At 38.2% G+C, this 23,438-nt stretch overlaps 1 long non-coding RNA gene across 1 annotated transcript in view; it reads left to right on the forward strand.

Annotated features, from left to right (window-relative positions):
* The window catches only part of LOC133538287 (uncharacterized), a 256,247-nt gene extending 234,904 nt beyond the window's left edge, over positions 1–21,343 (forward strand). Inside the window, exon 2 of the long non-coding RNA XR_009802964.1 lies at positions 20,851–21,343. This is a non-coding gene — a long non-coding RNA (uncharacterized LOC133538287). The remainder of the gene's footprint in view (positions 1–20,850) is intronic.
* The last annotated feature ends 2,095 nt before the right edge of the window (positions 21,344–23,438 follow it).

Consider the following 23,438-nt stretch of genomic DNA (forward strand, 5'->3'; position numbering starts at 1 on the left):
TGAAAATTGTATTTGCATGACAATGATAGCAAAAAAACAACAATGCCCATGTTGCACATGCAATGTGACCAAAAACCAATTAGTTTGGGTCGAAACCAGTCACTATGTCATGCAACGGCTTGACTAAAGAACCTCATTTGAATCGTTTTTGCATGACAATGATAGCAAAAAACAACAATCCCCATGTTGCACATGCAAAGTGAACTAAAAACTATTAGTTTGGGTCGAAATCAATCACCAAATCATTCACTCTCTTGACTGAAAATTGTATTTGCATGACAATGATAGCAAAAAACAACAATCCCCATGTTGCACAAGACTTAAAAATAATTAGTTTCGGTCGAAATCAATGGCCATATCATGCACTGTCTTGACAAAAGAATTTAATTTGCATGACAATGATAGCAAAAAACAACAATCCCCATGTTGCACATGCAACGTGACCTAAAACCAATTAGTTTGGTTCGGAACCAGTCACTATGTCATGCACTGTCTTGACTAAAGAATTTAATTTAAATCGTTTTTGCATGACAATGATAGGAAAAAACAACAATCCCCATGTTGCATAAGAATTAAAAATAATTAGTTTGGGTCGAAGTCAATGGCCATATCATGCACTGTCTTGACCAAAGAATCATATTTACATGACAATGATCGCAAAAAACACCAACCCCCATGTTGCACAAGCAATGTGACCTAAGAACAATTAGTTTGGGTCGAAATCAATCACCAAATCATGCACTCTCTTGACTGAAAATTGTATTTGCATGACAATAATAGCAAAAAACATAAATCTCCATGTTGCACATGCAATGTGACCTAAAACCAATTAGTTTGGGTCGAAATCAATCACCATATCATGCACTAATTAAAGAACCTCATTTGAATCGTTTTTTGCATGACAATGATAGCAAAAAAATAAAAAATAAACTATCCCTATGTTGCACATGACTTAAAAATTATTAGTTTGGGTCGAAATCAATGGCCATATCATGCACTGTCTTGACCAAATAATTGTATTTGCATGACCATGATAGCAAAAAACAACAATCCCCATGTTGCACATGCAATGTGACCTAAAAACAATTAGTTTGGGTCGAAATCAATCACCAAATCATGCACTCTCTTGACTGAAAATTATATTTGCATGACAATGATAGCAAAAAACACCAATCCCTATGTTGCACAAGACTTAAAAATAATTAGTTTGGGTCAAAATCAATGGCCATATCATGCACTGTCTTCCCCAAATAATCATATTTGCATGACAATGATAGCAAAAAACAACAATCCCCATGTTGCACATGCAATGTGAACTAAACACAAGTAGTTTGGGTCAAAATCAATCACCATATCATGCGTCATATCATGCACCGTCTTGACTAAAGAATCGTATTTGCATGACGATGATAGCAAAAAACCACAATCCCCATGTTGCACATGCAATGAGACCTACACACAATTAGTTTGGGTCGAAATCGATCACCACATCATTCGTCATATCATGCAGTGTCTTGACTAAAGAATCTTATTTGCATGACAATGATAGCAAAAAAAAACAATCCCCATGTTGCACATGCAATATGACCTAATAAAAATTAGTTTTGGTTTCAATCAATCACCATATCATGCACTGTCTTGACCAAAGAATCATATTTGCATGACAATGATAGCAAAAAAAACAAGAATCCCCATGTTGCACATGCAATGTGACCTACACATAATTAGTTTGGGTTGAAATCGATCACCATATCATGCATCATATCATGCACTGTCTTGACTAAAGAATCGTATTCGTATGACAATGATAGCAAAAAAAAAATTCGTATTCGCATGACAATGATAGCAAAAAAAAAAAACAATCCCCATGTTGCACATGCAATGTGACTTAAAAACAATTAGTTTGGGTCAAACAATCATCACATAATGCACTGTCTTGACTTTAATGTCTTATTTCCATGAAAGCAATAGCAAATAATAATTAAAAAAAATATATAGAAAAAGTATTTTATTTAGTTTGAGCCGAAATCATGCACCATATCATGCACTGTCTTGACTTAAGAGTTTTCTTTGCATGAAAAATATATCAAAAGACGACAATCCTCATATGAAACATGGAACATGATGTAAAACTAGTAAGTTTAGGTTAAAATTATTCAGCATATCATATTGACTTAAGAGTCTTATTTGCCTGGGGAAAAAATTTTGAAAAAATGACAATACTCCGATCACACATGCAACTTGACGTAAAACTAGTCAGTTTCGGTCGGAATCAATCGGCATATCATGCTCTGTCTTGACTAAAGAATCACATTTGCTTGTAAGCAATATCAAAAGACAACAATCCATATGCTGAGTGACATAAAACCATTAAGTTTAGGTCAAAATCAATCAGCATACCGTGCACTGTCTCGACTAAAGAATCATTATCGCATGAAAATAATGTGGAAAGATGACAATCCTCATGTCAGTTTGGATCTAAATTAAGCAGCATACAATGCACTGTCTTGACTAAAGAATCACATTTGCTTGTAAACAATGTCAAAAGACAACAATCCTTGTCACGCATGCAATTTGAAATAAAACTAGTCAATTTAGGACAAAATCAATCAGGATAATATGCACTGTCTTGATTAAAGAATCACATTTGCTCGTAAGCAATATCAAAAGACAACAATCCATGTCAAACATGCAATTTGAAATAAAACTAGTCCGTTTGGGACGAAATCCATCAGCGTATCATGCACTGTCTTGACTTAAGAGTCTTAATTGCATAGGGGGAAAAAATTCAAAAGACGAAAACACTCCGGTCAAACATGCAACTTGAGGTAAAACAAGTCAGTTTGGGTCGGAATCAATCAACATATCATGCATTGTCTTGACTAAAGAATCACATTAGCTTGTAAGCAATATCAAAAGACAAAAATCCACGTCAAGCATGCAATTTGAAATAAAACTAGTTTGTTAGGGACAAAATCAATCAGTATATCATGCACTGTCTTGACTAAAGAGTCTTAATTGCATGGGGAATAAAAATTCCAAAGACAATACTCCAATTCAACATGCAACTTGACTTAAAACTAGTCAGTTTGGGTCGGAATCAATCAGCATATCATGCATTGTCTTGACTAAAGAATCACATTAGCTTGTAAGCAATATCAAAAAACAAAAATCCATGTCGAGCATGCAATTTGAAATAAAACTAGTCCGTTTGGGACGAAATCAATCAGTATATCATGCACTGTCTTGACTAAAGAGTCTCATTTGCATGGGGAAAACATTTTCAAAAGACGACAATACTCAGATCAAAAATGCATCCATCCATCCATCCATTTTCTACCGCTTATTCCCTTTTGGGGTGGCGGGGGGCGCTGGCGCCTATCTCAGCTACAATTGGGCGGAAGGCGGGGTACACCCTGGACAAGTCGCCACCTCATCGCAGGGCCAACACAGATAGACAGACAACATTCCCACTCACTATCACACACTAGGGCCAATTTTAGTGTTGCCAATCAACCTATCCCCAGGTGCATGTCTTTTGGAAGTGGGAGGAAGCCGGAGTACCCGGAGGGAACCCACGCATTCACGGGGAGAACATGAAAACTCCACACAGAAAGATCCCGAGCCTGGATTTGAACCCAGGACTGCAGGACCTTCGTATTGTGAGGCAGACGCACTAACCCCTCTTCCACCGTGAAGCCCCATCAATGCAACTTGACGTAAAACCAGTCAGTTTGGGTTAGAATCAATCAGCATATCATGCACTGTCTTGATTTAATAATCATATTTGCTTATAAGCAATATCAAAAGACAACAAACCATATGTTGAGTGACATAAAACCATTAAGTTTAGGTCAAAATCAATCATTGTCTCGACTAAAGAATCATTATCGCATGAAAATAATTTGGAAACAATCCCCATGTCAGTTTGGGTCGAAATCGATCGGCATGTCATGCACTGTCTTGACTCGAGAATCATTGTTCAAACACCCGTCTCATGCTTCTCCCACTTTCCCACATGAAATCTGTCACAAGCCCCGAGTGCAGCTGTTCACACCATGCACTGGAAGTGGAGCACATTAACCAGCACATAACTTCCACTTGTCCACAGCTTTTGGCAAATCTACTCCTTCTCCTCTCCCCCAGGTCATATCTGCACGCAGCATATCATGCACTGTCACAAAATAGCCACTGTTGCTCTGTTTTGCCAAAGAGTCGTGCACACATGAGGTGGACTATCATGTTTGCTCTTTTCTTCCGCAGCGTTTCATGCCCTCGGTCTTGTGTGGGTGTGTCGTTTTGGGAACTATGTTGGAGAGAGATGGCTGGCACTAACGATGCACACCCTGGGCCACACCAGTCCAGCTGTCTCCGCACAAAAACACTCAGTGTGCTGGGTCTGGAACAGCTGGGGGGGTCCAGCAGGGAAAAATAACATAATAAAAAAATGTCCAAAGGAAAAGGAGGAGGGATGCTCTCCGGTCTTATCTTGTGCTTTCTCTCTGGCGACCATTCCGGGAGGTTCCGAAAAAGAGATAGCACCGATCAAAAATGTCATCAGCGTTTCTCGGAGGTTGACGTCACTTGCGAGTTGCATGCCGCAGCCATGATGTCACCGCTGGCCGGGAAGAGGCAGGGTGGGGGGGTTACGCCTCGCTTGTCATGTGACCAGGTCAGTCAGCGTTGAACTGTGTATAAAATCAGGCATAATGAGTCCGCAGCATATCATGCGCCGTCTCGACTAAACCATCTTATCTGCATCGAGTGTGCGGGTTGACAACATGCTGATTTTCAAAAAACAGACAGTCATGTGACCCCAGTCATATATATTTTTTTAATGTTTTTATTCTGAGTTTAGTGCACCAAGCAGCATATCATGCACTGTCATGGGAGGAAAATAGCAGATCTCGTCAATCACATCGTGTAAGCATAGCGCACAGCCTCTTAACTGTCAGATTTTTTCAAGGCTTGGGTTTGGTCTTATTCCTAAAGTAGGGCGGTGCACCAAGCAGCATATCATGCACTGTCTTGTGATGAAAATAGCAGATCTCGTCAATCACATCGGGTAAGCATAGCGCACAGATTTTATCTGTCAGATTTTTTTCAATGTTTGGGTTCGGTCTTAATCCTCCGGTAGGGCGGTGCACCAAGCAGCATGTCATGCACTGTCATGTGATGAAAATAGCCAATCACGTCACATTCACATAGCAACACATGAGCAAGAACGCAGCCTCTATCTACTGGCAAACATTTGCAAAACTTGGCTTTAGACTTACTTCTGCAGGTGTGCAGTGCACAAAGCAGCATATCATGCACTGTCATGTGAAGAAAATAGCATGTGCCCTTGATCACGTTACACAACTTACATCTGTCGGCAAGTACTTTTTTTTGACATTCACGTAGCAACACATGAGCAAGAACGCAGCCTCTATCTATCGGCAAACATTTGCAAAACTTGGCTTTAGGCTTATTTCCTTTTTAATTTTCCTTTAGGAACTCTTCTGAAGGAATCAATAAAGTACTATCTATCTATCTATCTATCTATCTATCTATCTATCTATCTATTTCTGCAGGTATGCAGTGCACCGAGCAGCATATCATGCACTGTCATTTGATTAAAATAGCATGTCCCATCAATCATGTCACATAAGCATAGCAACACGAGGCAGTACAAAGCCTCTATCGATCGTCAGGTTTTCTGCAAAAAAACACTTTGGATCCGTTTTTCCCTTCTTTCTGAGTTCAACCAGTCACCAACCAGCATGTCATACATTGTCCTGACTAAATGCTCTTATGCACTGTCTTGAATCAAAGCTCTTAAACATGCAACATCTACACTAGGTGAGCATATTTTGCACGTTTTAGGTCCTTTTTTTTTTTTTTTTTTGGAGTTCAACCAGTCAAGAAGCAGCATATCACGCACTGTCCTGACTAAAAGCTTTTACGCACTGTCTTGAATCAAAGCTCTTAAACATGCAACATCTACACCAAATAAACATATTTTGCACGTTTTGGGTCCGTTTCCTTCTTTCTGAGTTCAACCGGTCACCAAGCAGCATGTCATGCATTGTCCTGACTAAGGGCTCTTATGCACTGTCTTTAATCAAAGCTCTTAAACATGCAACATTTACACTAAGTAAGCATATTTTTCACATTTTGGGTCTTTTTTCCCTTCTTTTGGAGTTCAACCAGTCACCAAGCAGCATGCCATGTATTGTCCTGACTAAATGCTCTCATGCACTATCTTGAATCAAAGCTCTTGAACATGCAACATCTACACTAATTAAGCATTTTTTGCACATTTTGGGTCCTTTTTTCCCTTCTTTCTGAGTTCAACCAGTCACCAAGCAGCATGTCATGCATTGTCTTGACTAAAGGCTCTTATGCACTGTCTTGAATCAAAGTTTTTAAACATGCAACATGTACACTAAGTGAGCATATTTTGCACGTTTTAGGTCCTTTTTTCTTTTTTTTTTTGGAGTTCAACCAGTCAAGAAGCAGCATATCATGCACTGTCCTGACTAAAAGCTTTTACGCACTGTCTTGAATCAAAGCTCTTAAACATGCAACATCTACACCAAATAAGCATATTTTGCACGTTTTGGGTCCGTTTCCTTCTTTCTGAGTCCAACCAGTCACCAAGCAGCATGTCATGCATTATCCTGACTAAGGACTCTTATGCACTGTGTTGAATCAAAGCTCTTAAACAGCAACATCTCCGCTAATTAAGCATATTTTGCACTTTGTGGGTCCGTTTTCCTTCTTTCTGAGTTCAACCAGTCACCAACCAGCATGTCATACATTGTCCGGACTAAATGCTCTCACGCACTGTCTTGAATCAAAGCTCTTAAAGATGCAACATCTACAATAGGTAAGCATAGTTTGCACATTTTGGGTCCTTTTTCCCCTTCTTTCTGGGTTCAACCAGTCACCGAGCAGCATGTCATGCATTGTCTTGACTAAAGGCTCTTATGCACTGTCTTGAATCAAACTTCTTAAAATTGCAACATTTACACTAAGTAAGCATATTTTTCACATTTTGGGTCCTTTTTCCCTTCTTTCGGAGTTCAACCAGTCACCAAGCAGCATGTCATGCATTGTCTTGACCAAAGGCTCTTATGCACTGTCTTGAATCAAAGTTTTTAAAATTGCAACATCTACACTAAGTAAGCATAGTTTGCACGTTTTGGGTCCGTTTTCCTTCTTTCTGAGTTCAACCAGTCACCAAGCAGCATATCATGCATTGTCCTGACTAAATGCTCTTATGCACTGTCTTGAATCAAAACTCTTAAATAGCAACTTTCTACACTCAGTAAGCATATTTTGCACATTTTGGGTCCTTTTTCCCTTCTTTCGGAGTTCAACCAGTCACCAAGAAGCATGGCATGCATTGTCTTGACTAAGTGCTCTTACGCACTGTCTTGAATCAAAGCTTTTAAACAGCAACATCTCCACTAAGTAAGCATATTTTTCACATTTTGGGTCCTTTTTTCTTTTTTTTTTTGGAGTTCAACCAGTCAACAAGCAGCATGTCATGCATTGTCCTGACTAAAAGCTTTTACGCACTGTCTTGAATCAAAGCTCTTAAACATGCAACATTTACACTAAATAAGCATATTTTGCACGTTTTGGGTCCTTTTTCCTTCTTCCTGAGTTCAACCAGTCACCAAGCAGCATGTCATGTATTGTCCTGACTAAATCCTCTTATGCACAGTCTTAAATCAAAACTCTTAAACATGCAACATCTACACTAAATAGGCATATTTTGGGTCCTTATTTCCCTTCTTTTGGAGTTCAACCAGTCACCAAACAGCATGTCAGCATTGTCCGGACTAAAGGCTCTTATTGGCTTCAGCAATGAGACTGTAAAAACGTGTGTATTTTGTTTCAAGCATGGCTCAGCCTCCAACGCCCATGAAGCCACTCGGGTGTTGTGAGTGTTTGCACTTTGATTGGACTGAGCGACACGTAGGAGGATATCAGTCCGTCTGACTCACTCCTTCCTCGGAGGGCGCCGTCGTCTTCCTTTAGTTTGTTGTCAGAGGCGCAGAGGGGATTTGAGGCCAGGTAGAGCCGGAGGATGATGTCATTAGCTACAGCCATCTTTCCCATCGCCCGAGACTTCAGTCACAGTCGTCAAGGGATGTCCACCAGCGTCCTTCGGTCTTCACTCACCTTGTCACTTGTCGCCCCTATTTCAAAATATGTGTGTGAATACACAAAGTACATCAGTACTGTAGCCATTAGTCAGATAATACTGCTCAATTGGGATTGATACTGTCGAAAATAGAGTATTTAACCCAGGGGTGTCTAACTTAGGGCCCAAGGGGGTTTGAGTTTGCTAAGTATAAAAATTAACCTGACATTTTTAAATGAAAGAAACAGCTGTTCTTAATGTGTCCACAGGAGGTCGCAATAGCAATTATTTGTATCTTTGGAGATGATGCGACACAATAGACCACATAATGTTAGTACATCGGTCGAGGAACAAACTACATAAGTAGCATCCTGTAATTTGATTTTGATATAATTTTGTTTACCTTGATGGATTGAAAATTAACACCAATGAATTGACTGATTAACATTATCATATAATTTATTTGGAAAATATAAATAACAACAAATAAATTATGGACTGTAAAAAAAAAGACCTAACAACATTATGATTTGTACATTTGTGCTTGTTCAATTTTGAAACAAATAAAACAATCTGAAGTTGTCTTTAATTTTAAGTTATCGTGCCATGATCTTACCAGTCCGGTCCACTTGGGAGTAGATGTATCTCCACGTGGCTCCCCATCTAAAATGAATTTGACACCCCTGATTTTGACTCCTTTGTTTGGACATTTTCATGTTAACAAATTTTTAAAAAATACATTATTTTCCCTGTCGATCAGCAAAAATAAAATAGCCATTCCTAAAAATTCCTAAAAAAAAAAAAAACATTTAAAAAAAGAACTATTAAAAATTGTAATGCAACAAAATAAAAAGGACAATTAATAAAGAAATTGCATGGAAAAAAAAAAGAGTAGAATAAAAGACAAATGTTCTGTAACGACAACAACAAAACATTAGCACAACATCTAATGATTAATCAAACATTTAATGAAAATTATAAAATTCTGCATTAGATTATAAAAAATAAAAAAAATTCAAAAATTGTGAAAAGAACAACAAGATTTCTCCTGGTCAATCAGCGAAAATCCCTCAAAAATAATATATAAAAAAATAGAAATGAAAAAGGATAACATTTCTGTCTATCTGTGTTGGCCCTGCGATCAGGTGGCGACTTGTCCAGGGTGTACACCGCATTCCGCCCGATTGTAGCTGAGATAGGTGCCAGCGCCCTCCGCGACCCCCAGAAAATGGATGTGGCAAAAAAAATGTTACATTAAATTGCAACAAAATAAAATTTGACTACATTTTATAAAGCGATCAAACATTTTTTTTTTAAATACTTGCAATGAAAAAAAATTTTTTTAAATAACACAAACATGTAGCCAATTATTTCCTACTACTACTGTATTAGACTTAAACACATTTTTTTTTTAAAGTCCACATTTCATAAGGTTTCTGCTGCTCAATTCAGCAAACATCCAATAGAATAAAAACAAACGACATTTTGAAAAGTGCCCCGTCAAATTGCAATAAAAGAAAAGAAAAGAAAAGAAAAAAAATGAAAACACTTGACAGGAGAGAAGAATGGAAGGAGAATAAAATATGACGGTGGCGCTGTGTGAACCACATTCAGGACTTGAGTCCTGGTCTTCAGAGTGTCTCAGAATCGGACAGAGGCCCACCTGGTTCTCCCAATAGTCCCCGCCCTCCCTCTGCATCCATCATCCAGACGTATGTGGCGCCCCCTATGGGTCATCGTCAAAACTGCACACCCTCAAAAGGTGAAGAACCGTGAGACTTACGGACATTTTAGTTGTTGTTGTTTTTTTCAACCAATCTTGTTAAAATTTGACACGCGTGCTCCAAAAGGTGTGTACCAAATGTTGTGACCAGTCAGTTAAACGTCATAAAATTAATGATTTTTTTATTTTATTAGGAGGGTATGTTGACCTGTGTGAGAAATTTCAAGTCAATCCAACCTAAGGGATTTAATAGCAGCGCCACCGTGTGGAATAATTAGCGTACAGCAGGGCTCACCAACACGGTGACCAGGTCGCCCGTAAGGACCAGATCAGTCGCCCGCTGGCCTGTTCTAAAAATAGCTCAAATAGCAGCACTTACCAGTGAGCTGCATCTATTTTTTTTTTTTTTAACTCAAATAGAATTTGAAAATCCAAGAAAATATTTGAAAAACTTGGTCTTCACTTGTTTAAATAAATTCTTTTTTTTTTTACTTTGCTTTTTATAACTTTCAGAAAGACAATTTTAGAGAAAAAATACACCCTTAAAAATGATTTTAGGATTTTTAAACACATACCTTTTTACCTTTTAAATTCCTTACTCTTCTTTCCTGACAATTTAAATCAATGTTCAAGTCAATTTATTTTTTTTCTATTGTAAAAAATAATAAATCAATTTCAATTTAATTCTTCATTTTAGCTTCTGTTTTTTCCACGAAGAATATTTGTGAAATATTTCTTCAAACTTATTATGATTAAACTTCAAAAAAATTATTATGGCAAATCTAAAACATCTTTAGAATCAAATTTAAATCTTATTTCAAAGTCTTTTGAATTTCTTAAAAACATTTTGTTTAGGAAAATCTCAAAGAAATAATGATTTGTCTTTGTTAGAAATATAGCTTGGTCCAATTTGTTATATATTCTAACAAAGTGCAGATTGGATTTTAACCTATTTAAAACATGTCATCAAAATTCTCAAATTAATCTTAATCAGGAAAATTTACTAATGATGTTCCATAAATAAGTTTTTGAATTTTTTCAAAAAGATTCGAATTAGCTAGTTTTTCTCTTCTTTTTTTCAGTTGAAATTTGAATTGTAAAGAGTCGAAATTGAAGATAAACTGTTTCAAAATGTAATTTTCATTTTTTTCCTGTTTTCTCCTCTTTTAAACCGTTCAATTAAGTGTTTTTTTCCTCATTTATTCTCTACAAAAAACCTTTCGTAAAAGGAAAAAAAATGTACGACAGAAAAAAACATTTTATATATATATATATAGATTTATTTATTAAAGGCAGATTGAGCAAATTGGCTATTTCTGCCAATGTATTTAAGTGTGTATCAAACTGGTAGCCCTTCGCATTAATCAGCACCCCTGGCGTACAGAAATACTGTGTAGGGATATGACCGGCATGACGTGAGCCGTGGGAGAAATTTCAAGTCCGTCTGACTTATGAGGGTCAAACCTTTGGGTTTAATACAGGTGTTGTACCCGAATCTGTTACCCATCGGAATTTGTAACTCCAGGGGGCGATGTTCCCATGGCGTTTGTTTAATGGTTAAACGGCAATGCCAAAGAGGAGGAGAAGAAGAACGCTTGCGTAAATGGCGTAAACTACCCTTAATGTTGAAACGTCAGTTGTCAGAATTTCAGCATTAATAAAATACACATATTCTGGTAATCAATGACTTACTTTCATTATTGTATGAATCCATTGTATCAGCTGTTGATTCTCTCTCACACATACATTTTCCAGATTAAAAGCTATCATGGAATGAAACGTCAGGTGTCAGAATCACAGCATTAATAAATTACACATATTCTTGAAATCGCAAGTCATTGATTTCCAGAATATGTGTAATTTATTAATGCTGCGATTCTGACAACTGACGTTTCAGCACAAAGGATAGTTTACGCCATAGGTGTCAAACTCTGGCTCGCGCGCCAAATCTGGCCCGCCATGTAATTTAATTTGGCCCTTGGGGCAATATCAAATTAACATTAGAGCTGGCCCGCCGGTGTTATACAGCAGTGCCGTTGTAATACCGCATTCACAGATTTCCCGGGAGACTCTCGAATTTCAGTGCCCCTCCCGAAAATCTCCCGGTGCAACCATTCTCCCGAATTCCACCCGGACAACAATATTGGGGGTGTTTTTCCTCCTCACAAACAGTGTGCCGGCCCAGTCACGTAATATATGTGGCTTCTACACACATGTAAGTAAAAGCAAGGCATACTTGATCAACAGCATACAGGTCACACTGAGGGTGGCCATATAAACAACTTTAACACTGTTACAAATATGCGCCACACTGTGAACCCACACCAAACAAGAATGACCGACACATTTCGGGAGAACATCCGCATCGTAACACAACATAAACACAACAGAACAAATACCCAGGACCCCTTGCAGCACTAACTCTGCCGGACTGCTACAATATACACCCCCTCCCCCTACCAAGAAACCCCGCCCCCCTAACATCAGCCACCTGAGCCCCGACATTAACTGAGCAGTAAAAAGGCCTGAATGGTTGATTTATTCATTATTTTATTTTCAAATGTATTAGCCTCTGGAAAAAGTTAATGTTGATATTTACCTCAGAAGGCTACAAATACTAAAGAGGCATTCAATTTTTATTTAAATTTGATTTGATATGCCATTTATATTTTTTAATTATTATTATAATTATTTTAAACTCAATTTGGTATGTCACTATAAAGTTATGTAAGCCTTGCTTGTTCAATATTCAATGCAAAACGTGTTTGGGTCCCTATTAAAAGATTAATTTGTTCAACCTTGGCCCACGGCTTTGTTCAGCTTTAAATTTTGGTCTACTCTGTATTTGAGTTTGACACCCCTGGTTTACGCCATTTACGCAAGCGTTCTTCTTCTCCTGCTCTTTGGCATTGCCGTTTAACCATTAAACAAACGCCATGGGAACATCGCCCCCTGGAGTTACAAATTCCGATGGGTAACAGATTTCGGTACAACACCGGCCAGTATTTGTCAGAAAACGAATAGCACAGGTGGATATCGTGACAAAGGAGTAGACCAGGGGTCAGGAACCTTTTTGCCTGAGAGAGCCATGAAAGCCAAATATTTAAAAATGTATTTCCATGAGAGCCATATAATATTTTTTAACACTGTATACAACTAAATGTGTGCATTTTTAAGTAAGACCAACATGTTTAGAGTATAATAAACCTCCTATTCTTTTTAATAACATTCTTATTCTGAAGTTAACCAATAATATATCAAATACTTCTTACCGTTAATGCGACTTCTTGAACAAGTCTGTTAGAAAACGGACGGATGGATAAAATGCATGAGAATGTTTTATATTTTGAACGGTATTTTTAGCACTGTGATTACGAGCGGAACTATTCATAATTATCGTGTTAAGCCAGGGGTGTCCAAACTTTTTCCACTGAGGGCCACACACTGAAAAATCAAAGCAAGCGGGGCCCATTTTCATAATTTTTATTTTAAAAATTAATACAATATATGTATAAAAAATATACATTTAGGCCTCCACTCAGTTATGAGCCCAGGGACCCCAAAGGGTTTTGGTCAAAAAATATAATAAAAATGTGTCATTATTCAGTACTATAATTTTTATTATTATGCAAGTTTTAAATCTCTAGATGAACATTAGAAAAAAAAATGGAAAAAACACAATATATGCAATATTTTCACCCAATAACTTTTTTAGGTGGAATATTTGAGGTTGTATAATAATTGTAGCCTTAAGTTTGCATTTTGATTCATTATTATTTTTTGAGCAATGACACTTAAAAACAAATCACACTAAAATAATTGGGGATTCAAAAGTGTCCTACTTATTAAAGTGTTGAAAAATAAACTATACATTTTATTTACCGTTTACTTTTAGCACAATAATCTCGAGATCAACTACAGATATATTTGTCAATTTTAAGTTTTATTGGTGTTTATGTTTTTTTGTTTTTTTTTATGCCCTTCTTAAAAAAATTAAAAAATAGCTCAGTTTTTTATATGGCAAAACACAAAATATGCAACATTTTCCCCCAAAAATATCTCAAAGTGGAATATTTAATGTGACGTAATCGGAGCCTTGAATCGGTCAATAATTCTAAATCAATTAATAAATCAATCAATCAATGTTTATATATATATAGCCCCATATCAAAAATGTCTCAACAACGACAACAACATCCTCAGAAGAACCAACAAAAGGGCAAGGAAAACTCACACCCAGTGGGCAGTGAGAATTTACAACCAGTGGGACATTGATTTTGATTCATTATTATTTTTTAAAGAAAGAAACAGCCTGCATGGCAACTTTGTGTTATAAGAGTAAGCATTGCAACAATTTCTTGTTACATTTCACCTGTTTGCTCTTTTATACCACTTTTTATGTTTTAAATTTTTTTTTAATTGTATTAAAAAAATACTGCGCCACGGGACTGCGTGGCGCAGTGGTAGAGTGGCCGCGCGCAACCCGAGGGTCCCTGGTTCAATTCCCACCTAGTACCAACCTCGTCACGTCCGTTGTGTCCTGAGCAAGACACTTCACCCTTGCTCCTGATGGGTGCTGGTTGGCGCCTTGCATGGCAGCCCCCTCCATCAGTGTGTGAATGTGTGTGTGAATGGGTAAATGTGGAAGTAGTGTCAAAGCGCTTTGAGTACCTTGAAGGTAGAAAAGCGCTATACAAGTACAACCCATTTATTTATTTGTTTATTCTCAAAATGTGTTGTGGGGCCGTTAAAAAATGACCCGCGGGCCGCACTTTGGACCCCCCTGTGTTAAGCCATGTCAGCTAAGATTTATCTGAGAGCCAGATGAAGTCATCAAAAGAGCCACATCTGACTCTAGAGCCATAGGTTCCCTACCCCGGGAGTAGACGCTTGCACGAGGAGTCATGTGACATGGTTCCGTCCTCGCTGTGTTCGCCACAGAGGCAGCAGGGCTCCAGGTCTCCTGAAAACAGGGACTTTAAATTGCCATATAAGGCAGGAGGATCGTCTCAAAGCTGCTCTCCTCTTCACCTCCAGATGGCTTACATCATCTGCCACCGACGTCCCCACCGCACTGTACTCCGCACGTATGTATGTATGTATGCATGTATATATGTATGTTTGCATGTATGTATGTATATATGTGTCCAAGCATATGAAGGAAAGGAATAAAACCCACTTGTGCCTGCCTGAACATCAACTATGCTTCATCTTCCCGAGTTCCGCGTTATTCCGGCGGGAGCGGGGCGACGGACTGAAGGATGAAAAACAAAGAACACAAACAGAGCTGATAGCAGAGGAAGTGTCGTTCCCAGCAAATCCCCATCGGACCCAAACCCCCCCCTATTTTTTTCTTTTTTTTGCTCCAGGATGTGCGCTCGTGTGGGAATACGTGAGGAATGTGGCCTCCTTTGTTTTAGCGTGCGAGAGATAGGCCGCCGCTGCTTGGCGGCCATCAGGGCAGGGGTCGACGGCGGCCGCGCTCGACAAGCGCTTTACGGGTAAGACCCTCCCCTATTGGGGGAGAGGCACTATCTGTCAAAGCACCTTCTTGGCAGTTTTACGGCCTAATAAAACCACGTAGGGGCTCAAAATCTATCAAGCTTGACATTAAGTTACTGTATTTTCCGGACTATAAGGCGTACTTAAAAGCACTTAAAGTCATTTTGATAGTAGGCTAATATAGACACTTACATCATGTGTTGACTTCATTATAGCACTAATAAAAGACTTTTAAAGTAATTTTGATAGTATGGTAATATAGCTATATTATGTGTTGCCTTCATTATAGCACTTCAGTAGGCATTTTAAAGGCCTACTGAAATGAGATTTTCTTATTTAAACGGGGATAGCAGGTCCATTCTATGTGTCATACTTGATCATTCCGCGATATTGCCATATTTTTGCTGAAAGGATTTAGTGGAGAACATCCACGATAAAGTTCGCGACTTTTGGTCGCTAATAAAAAAGTCTTGCCTGTACCGGAAGTACATTGGGGCAAAAAAGTATTTAGTCAGCCACTGATTGTGCAAGTTCTCCCACTTAAAATGATGACAGAGGTCTGTAATTTTCATCATAGGTACACTTCAACTGTGAGAGACAGAATGTGAAAAAAAAAATCCAGGAATTCACATTGAGGGAATTTTGAATAATTTATTTGTAAAATATGGTGGAAAATAAGTATCTGGTCAACCATTCAAAGCTCTCACTGATGGAAGGAGGTTTTGGCTCAAAATCTCACGATACATGGCCCCATTCATTCTTTCCTTAACACGGATCAATCGTCCTGTCCCCTTAGCAGAAAAACAGCCCCAAAGCATGATGTTTCCACCCCCATGCTTCACAGTAGGTGTGGTGTTCTTGGGATGCAACTCAGTATTCTTCTTCCTCCAAACACGACGAGTTGAGTTTATACCAAAAAGTTCTATTTTGGTTTCATCTGACCACATGACATTCTCCCAACCCTCTGCTGTATCATCCATGTATCCATTTTGGTATAAACTCAACTCGTCGTGTTTGGAGGAAGAAGAATACTGAGTTGCATCCCAAGAACACCACACCTACTGTGAAGCATGGGGGTGGAAACATCATGTATTGGGGCTGTTTTTCAGCTAAGGGGACAGGACGATTGATCCGTGTTAAGGAAAGAATGAATGGGGCCATGTATCGTGAGATTTTGAGCCAAAACCTCCTTCCATCAGTGAGAGCTTTGAATGGTTGACCAGATACTTATTTTCCACCATATTTTACAAATAAATTATTCAAAATTCCCTCAATGTGAATTCCTGGATTTTTTTTTTCACATTCTGTCTCTCACAGTTGAAGTGTACCTATGATGAAAATTACAGACCTCTGTCATCATTTTAAGTGGGAGAACTTGCACAATCTGTGGCTGACTAAATACTTTTTTGCCCCACTGTAGCAGACGATGACATCACCGGTGTGATGGCTCCTCACATCCTCACATTGTTTATAATGGGAGCGTCCAACAAAAAGACCTTTTCGGACCGAGAAAACGACAATTTCCACATCAATTTGAGCGAGGATGAAAGATTCGTGGCTGAGGATACTGATAGCGAAGGACAAGAAAAAAATAGATAAATAAATAAAGTTGAAAAAAAGCCGATTGTTATTGTGAGCGATTCAGATGTTTTTAGAGACATTTACTAGGATAATTCTGGGAAATCACTTATCTTTCTATTGTGTTGCTAGTGTTTTAGTGAGTTTAATAGTACCTGATAGTCGGAAGGGTGTGGCCACGGGTGTCTTGAGGCCAGTCTCTGAGGGAATTAGTCACAGCAGCAGCAGCACGACAGAAGTTCCGCTGATATCCGGTAAGAACTGACTTTTTAAGCACAATTTTCTCACCGAAACCTGCCGGTTGACATGTAGTCAGGATCCATCTTCGCTTGACCGCTCTGATCCATAGTAAAGTTTCACCTCCGGGAATTTTAAACAAGGAATCACCGTGTGTTTGTGTGGCTAAAGGCTAAAGCTTCCCAACTCCATCTTTGTACTTTGACTTCTCCAATATTAACTGAACAAATTGCAAAAGATTCATCAACACAGATGTCCAAAATACTGTGTGATTGCGCGATGAGAAGAGACGGCTTTTAGCCCCTAGTGGTGCGGCGCTAATATGTCCCCTGCAACTCGAGACGTCACGCGCACGCGTCATCATTCCGCGTCGTTTTCAACAAGAAACTCTGCGGGGAAATTTAAAATTGCAATTTAGTAAACTAAAAAGGCCGTATTGGCATGTGTTGCAATGTTAATATTTCATCATTGATATATAAACTATCAGACTGCGTGGTGGGTAGTAGTGGGTTTCAGTAGGCCTTTAAAGTCATTTTGATAGTAGGCTAATATAGCTAATATAGACACTTACATCATGTGTTGCCTTCATTATAACACTTCTATAAGACTATTAAAGTCATTTTGATAGTAGGCTAATATAGCTAATATAGACACATACATCATGCCGCATCAATATGGAATGCACTCCCAACAGGTGTAAAAGTAAGTGCATCTCTATCCTCCTTCAAAACCACTCTAAAAAACACCTCCATGCAACTTCAACCCTTTACTAATACCCTCCTCCATTCACATCCCATCTCCCCGGATTGTAAATAACCTAATGTAAATAATCAAATGTATTTCTAATGTATATAATTGTTCTTATGCTATCTGAACTTGTTCTTATGCTATCTGAACTCACCATGTTCTCTGCTGGCTGTACATATCCTACTAAGTAAGACCTACACTGTTTCAATGTCCACATTTCTCTGTCGATGCAATTGTTGATTACTGAAGTTCTGATATCAACCAAAGCTCCTCATCCCACCCCCCGGATTGTAAATAATATAAATAATTCAATGTATATACTATGATGATTAACTTGTGTGATGACTGTGTTATGCTGACAATATATATTTGTACCATGAATTGATTAACGTGGACCCCGACTTAAACAAGTTGAAAAACTTATTGGGGTGTTACCATTTAGTGGTCAATTGTACGGAATATGTACTGTACTGTGCAATCTACTAATAAAAGTTGCAATCAATCAATCAATCAAAGTGGTGCCTTCATTACTTATACAAGATAATATATATATATATATATATATATATATATATATATATATATATATATATATATATATATATATATATATATACACAACTATATCATGTGTTGCCTTCTTTATAGCACTTCTAAAATACTTTAATAATTTTTAATGGTAGGCTAATATAGCAAATATAGACACTTACATCATGTGTTGCCTTCATTATAACACTTATGTAAGGCTTTTAATTTTTTGCGGCTCCAAACAGATGAGTTTTTTGTATTTTTGGTCCAATAAGGCTCTTTCAACATTTTGGGTTGCCGACACCTGTGTTAAAGGCTTACTGAAATGAGATTTTCTTATTCAAACGGGGATAGCTGTTGCGATCCGTGACTCAAATCTTCACGTTTATTTTTCCATCTTTGTTTCATTCGCTTTCTGACCCACTTACTTCCTGTTTAGTCCGTTACCATGGTTACACATTGATTTCACCTGCTCCTCGTTTTCTACACACACCTGGTTCTACTTGATTACTCCCTATATAAGCCTTGTTCAGTCTGGGTCCATAAGAGTTGCTCACATGCAACAAGAGACTGTGCTTCTCGGTACGTTTAGTCTCGCTAGCTCATATGCTAAGCCACCCGCCTTTTCTTAGCTCACGTGCTAATTGTTTTTGTTTTTACATTTTTGTGCTTTCATGCCAATTCTAGTTTTCTGTTTGTATTTCCTAGTTTTCATACTAGCATTTTTGGTTTGCCTTTTTATTAGCTCCAGTATTTCTGTTCAGAGCTCTCTTTTTGTTAAATAAATCTTTTAAGATTTTACCTTTGTTGTGTTCACGTCAACGCATCCTCGAGGGAATCGAACCCGGCACCTCGATGCCCACCAGTCCTTACAATAGCAGGTCCATTCTATGTGTCATACTTGATCATTTTGCGATATTGCCATATTTTTGCTGAAAGGATTTAGTAGAGAACATCCACGATAAAGTTCGCAACTGGAGAAAAGCCCTACCTCTACCGGAAGTCGCAGACGATGACGTCACATGTTGATGGCTCCTCATATATTCACATTGTTTATAATGGGAGCCTCCAACAAAAAGAGCTGTTCGGACCGAGAAAACAATTTCCCTATTAATTTGAGCGAGGATGAAAGATTCGTTTTTGAAGATATTGATAGCGACGGACTACAAAAAAACGAAAAACAAAAACAAGTTAAAAAAAACAAAAACGCGATTGCAAATGCGTTACATTGAGACGGATTCATATGTTTTTAGAGACATTTACTAAGACAATTCTGGGAAATCCCTTAGCTTTCTATTGTGTTGCTAGTGTTTTAGTGAGTTTAACAATACCTGATATTCGGAAGTGTACGTCCACGGCCGGGTGTTGACGCGCAGTGTCTCGGGGAAGTCGACGGCAGCTCTATGGGCGGCACAAGCTCAGCTGAACTGACTTTTTAAGCACAATTTTCTCACCGAAACCTGCTGGTTGACATGTAGTCGGGATCCATGTCCGCTGTGATCCATACTAAAGTTTCACCTCCGTGAATTTTAAACAAGGAATCACCGTGTGTTTGTGTGGCTAAAGGCTAAAGCTTCCCAACTCCATCTTTCTACTTTGACTTATCCAATATAAATTGAACAAATTGCAAAAGATTCAGCAACACAGATGTCCAAAATACTGTATAATTATGCCGTTAAAGCAGACGACTTTTAGCTGTGTGTGTGCGCAGCGCTCATGTTCATAACAGCCCGTGACGTCACACGTACACGTCATCATAACGCAACGTTTTCACGAAAAAAGTCCCGGGAAATTCAAAATTGTAATTTAGTAAACTAAAAAGGCTGTATTGGCATGTGTTGCAATGTTAATATTTCATCATTGATATATAAACTATCAGACTGCGTGGTGGGTAGTAGTGGGTTTCAGTAGGCCTTTAATGTCTTAGAAATTAAGTCATCGTATGGAGTTTGACAAAAAAAAAAAACACACATTTTTTAAATAACTATTTTACAAAACACTTTTCAAAAATAAGTCCTAATATTACAAAGACAAAGTTGCATGAGAATGACGGCAAATTTTTTTTTACTGTAAAACATTTTAACAAGACCGTTTTGTCTTCACAAGGGGCACTTTAAAGCCTTTTTTCCCCTCAAAACTCGACAGTGCGCCTTATAACACGGTGCGCCTAATGTACAGAACAAGTCTGGTTGAGCTTAACCCCCTCCAAGCTATTTTATTTGGTACATGGTGTCATAATAATGTGACCAGTAGATGGCAGTCAAACATAAGAGATAAGTGTAGAGAGCACAGTGATGGGTCTCAAGTAAACAATACCAACGTTTTAAATGGTCAATTAAAAATATAAAACATTACATCCATTCATTTTCTACCGCTTTTTCCCTTCGGGGTCCCACAGGGTGCTGGAACCTATCCCAGCTGCATTAGGGCGGAAGGCGGGGTGCAACCTGGACAAGTCGCCAACTCATCGCAGGGCCAACACGGATAGACAGACAACATTCACACGAGAAAATGACACACGGTGCTCAAAAAATCTATCAAAATGTTTTAGTGCAACTTTGGTAGGCTATGAAGCCACACCCCTTGAATAATTGTCAACGCATTAAACATAGGAGTATTATTATGGTGTGTGTAAGGTAAGACACATTATCTGCCATTTTGTTTCGCAATATTATGCAAAAGTAGAGATGTCTGATAATGTTTTTTTTAACTCTAAATTACCGATTCTGATAACAACCGATACTGATGTATACAGCCTTGGAATTAACACATTATTATACCTAATTTTGTTGTGAAGCCCCACTGGATGCATTAAACAATGTAACAAGGTTTTCCAAAATAAATCAACTCAAGTTATGGAAAAAAATGCCAACATGGCACTGCCATATTTATTATTGAAGTCACAAAGTACATTATTTTTTTTTTTTTTAACATGTCTCAAAACAGCAGCTTGGAATTTGGGACATGCTCTCCATGAGAGAGCATGAGGAGGTTGAGGCGGAGTTGGAGGGGGGTGGGCAGGGTTGAGGTGTGGGGGGATGTATATTGTAGCGTCCCGGAAGAGTTAGTGCTGTAAGGGATTCTGGGAATTTGTTCTGTGTTTATGTTATGTTACGGTGCGGATGTTCTCCCGAAATGTGTTTGTCATTCTTGTTTGGTGTGGGTTAACAGTGTGCCGCATATTTGTAACAGTGTTAAAGTTTTTGTACGGCCACCCTCAGTGTGACCTGTATGGCTGTTGACCAAGTATGCGTTGCATTCAGTTTTGTGTGTGAAAAGTCGTAGATGTTATGTGATTGGGCCTGCATGCAAATGCAGTGCCTTTATGGCATGCCCCCAATATTGTTGTGTGGGTGGATATCGGGAGAATGGTTGCTCCGGGAGATTTTCGGGAGGGGCAATGAAATTCAGGAGTCTCCCGGGAAAATCAGGAGGGTTGGACTGGGAGACGCAACTGTTCTGTACTTCTTCCTATGTCCGTGTACCGCTTCCTACAGAGGCGTTTTAGAAAGTTATACATTTTACTCTTTGAAACGGATACCGATAATTTCCGATATTACATTTTAAAGCATTTATTGGCCGATATTATTGGACATCTCTATACAAAAAGCAACTTTTCTTACCTTCTGGTACCTGCTGATCTGTATTTGAGATCTGCATAAGTCCTGAAAAATTGTGCAAGTCCGGCTTTGTAGTCCGTGATGACACCGTAGCCGAAAAGCTGCTTCTTTTTCCTCTATCTTCTTGTTATGGCACATTCATCCTCCGCTGTTGCCATTTCTGATATAAAGTAGTGTAAAGTTCTTACTTATATCTGTCAGTAAACTCGCCATGAAAGCATTAAAACATACCGGTGTAGTGAGTTTACATTATTCACCCAAGGAACTTTAGTTATTAGAGTTCCGGTCGGACGGTTTTTCACGGGACACATTTCCTGTGTTGTTGTTTCCGGATGAGGAGATGCTGCTCCGTTATTGATTGAAGTAAAGTCTGGATGTCATTAAAACAGCTAGCGCCATCTTTTGACACTTCTTCCACTCCCGTCCTTGCACGCTACACCAAATATGACGGGGAGAAGACCCCGTCAAAGGTGAGCCAAGAAAATAAGACTGCCCACAAAACCGCGCATCCTGAAGCGACTGTCAGAAAGCGGCTTGAAGATGATCTGTAAAATATAATCTATGCAACATTTTCAGCAAAGAACCACCATTACATGTTACTTACATTATGTAATGTCTTCATTATAACACTTATATAAGACCTTTAAAGTCATTTTGATAGTAGGCTAATATAGCTAATATAGACACTTACATCATGTGTTGCCTTCATTATAACACTAATATAAGACTTTTAAAGTAATTTTGGTAGTAGGGTAGTATAATAGACACTTACATCACGTGTTGTTTTCATTATAACACGTATATAAGGCTTTTAAAGTCATTTTAATAGTAGGCTAACAAGTGTTGCCTTCATTATAACACTTATATAAGACGTTTAAAGTAATTTTGATAGTAGGCTAATATAGCTTATATAGACACCTCATGTGTTGCCTTCATTATAACACTTATATAAGACTTTTAAAGTCATTTTTGTAGTAGGCTAGTATAGCTAATATAGACACATCATGTGTTGTTTTCATTATAACACTTATATAAGGCTTTTAAAGTCATTTTGATAGTAGGCTAACATGTGTTGTCTTCATTATATAAAACACTTATATAAGACTTTTAAAGTCATTGTGATAGTAGGCTAATATAGACACTTACATCATGTGTTGCCTTCATTATAACACTTTTATAAGACTTTTAAAGTCATTTTGATAGTAAGCTAATATATACACATCATGTGTTGTCTTCATTATAGCACTTAAAGTATATAAGACATTTTAAAGTCATTTGGAAAGTAGGCTAATATAGCTAATATAGGCACTTACATCATGTGTTGCCTTCATTATATAAAACACTTATATAAGACTTTAAAATTAAT

The sequence above is a fragment of the Nerophis ophidion genome, linkage group LG19 (assembly GCF_033978795.1).
Source record: "Nerophis ophidion isolate RoL-2023_Sa linkage group LG19, RoL_Noph_v1.0, whole genome shotgun sequence".
Taxonomy (NCBI): domain Eukaryota; kingdom Metazoa; phylum Chordata; class Actinopteri; order Syngnathiformes; family Syngnathidae; genus Nerophis; species Nerophis ophidion.